Below are 2,332 nucleotides of genomic sequence, written 5' to 3' on the forward strand. Positions count from 1 at the left end.
AGAGAGAGAGATGATTCCATTTCCATCTTCTTCACAAAGCTTCAATTTCCATGGCAAATTCCTTCACATCTCTCATTTTATTCGGTAAATCTTCGTTTTTATTCGGTAAATAGTTCTATTTTCCTTCCTAGAGCATGGATTTGAGATTAATTTCTTGAAATCTCTTGTTATGGTGTTGATTGTGATCTTAGGATTTTAAGGTGAAATTGGGGAAATCAACTCCAAAAGTCTCTACGAGGACTAGTAACCCGGTGGAGGTAAGGAATTCCTTAAGTTGGAATTAGTCACTTGAATTTGGATAATTGATTTTGGTTGAAATATGGTGTTTTGGAGCTTTGGGATATTTTTGTATACATGTTCATAGCTTGGATATGCTTGTATATGTTTGTATTATGTCCATATAGGCTTATACTTGTGAAAATGACCTCACGAAATGGGAATGAAGAATTGAAGAAATGGGAAATTGCTTTTATATTGATCCCAATCTTATGTGATAAGCTTGGAAAAAAAATAATAAAATATCTTCCAACTTATCAGTTGTGGTTCAAACAGATAAGGTTTCGGTGGAAAATAATCCAGATAGAATAATTTCCGAAACTAAAAATTTATTCCAGACTAACCCTCAAAATTGGGCTAGGTTCGGTGCACCGCGAAATTTAGCGATGTACGATCAAATTAAATTTTCGCTGCTATGAGCTGATTTAATTAAATAGGAAATTCAAGAATAATAGTATGGTGTCTAAAAATCCATTTCCTATGACAAACGGGTCCGAATACTAGCTCTTAAAATTTTTACGGTTCGTGACCGGGACGTTCGATCGCAGCTTAATAACAACTATACTCACTTATAAAAATTATTTTGAAATATCCGAAGATCATAACTTATGAATGTCAACGCCTTAGGATAAAATAATAATGTTAGGAAAATACGGGGTATTACAACCATCATCCACTCATCAAAATCCTCCGGGTGAGTGGGGTCCCACGGGTACGGATAGTACACTATGAACTCTAGAGGGTCACTATCCTCTAAGACCTCTATGGGGTAATACCCATAGCTTGCATGCACAACATCCACGCGACACAAGGGATTGCACGGGGCAGGAGTCCACACTGGTGGATCGGAAGGAACGGAATCAAGAATCGGATCGGAATCAAAGTCGTGAAGCAGAGCCGGCGGGTCGGGAGCGTATCCAGGCGCATAGGGATCGTCACCAAGGAAATACTGAGCGTAGTCCTCATAGTCGAGGACTGGGAATGTGAACTCCGACGGATCGGAGTCTTCGGGGCTATTGGAGCCCACGCTACTCTGCATCTGATTAAGAACACAACGAAGTGTAGTTAGCACGACGGCTAAGTAAGGATATCCATGGTCACTCAAAAATAATCAAAGGTTTCAAAAATATTTTAACCTTACCCGCAACCCGTAGTCTACCTGCATACAGGTTATCAATCAATAATAAGAGTATACACAGTTTATACGTAATCTTGACACGTGATAATATCATTATCAGTAACTTTATCAGTTATTCAGGATGAAGCGTTAATCAATTCACATTTTTACGTTTCAAGAGTTGTGACCATTATCCTTCAGCGTAGTTACAGAGTAACTATATTTTCAGAGTTAGGAATATATTTACTTAGTTTCTCTCTCTGGATAAGAGTAAGGAAATTCTGCAAAGTCTTCAAGAATCCCGGGCCGCGGCACTCATGCCTCCCGAAGATCCCACTTCTCAGTAACTTTGGGGCCACGGCTTTCGAGCCTCCCACAAAGTCGAACAAGCCACTAACTTGGGGGCCACGGCACTCATGCCTCCCACCAAGTTAAACACATCACTAACTTTGGGGCCGCGGCACTCATGCCTCCCACAAAGTCAAACGTGTCGGTCGAATGGAAACTAATATTTCAAACGAGAAGTGATTCATGTCACTTGAAATTATTATGATGAGAGATCTAAATTAAATATGAATGTCTTGAGAAAAGGCTTGAAAATAAATGTCGTCGAGACATTTCGCGAAAGACACTAATTATATATGTATCATGGTAAAATCTTAGTTTCTGGATAAAGCTGTTGAAGACTTAACTTTGTGGGAGGCATGCGTGCCGCGGCCCCAAAGTTATTGAAACAGTTGACTTTGCAGGAGGCATGCGTGCCGCGCCCCAAAGTTGACTGAAATGACTTGACTTTGTGGGAGGCTTGAAAGCCGTGGCCCCAAAGTTATTGATATGATTTGACTTCGCGGGAGGCCTGCGGGAGCCGTGGCCGGAAGTTTGTGAAATGTTTAACTTGGTGGGAGGCATGCGTGCCGTGGCCCCCCAAGTTAGTGGATT

This window comes from Ipomoea triloba, chromosome 16, assembly GCF_003576645.1.
Source record: "Ipomoea triloba cultivar NCNSP0323 chromosome 16, ASM357664v1".
Classification (NCBI taxonomy): Eukaryota; Viridiplantae; Streptophyta; class Magnoliopsida; order Solanales; family Convolvulaceae; genus Ipomoea; species Ipomoea triloba.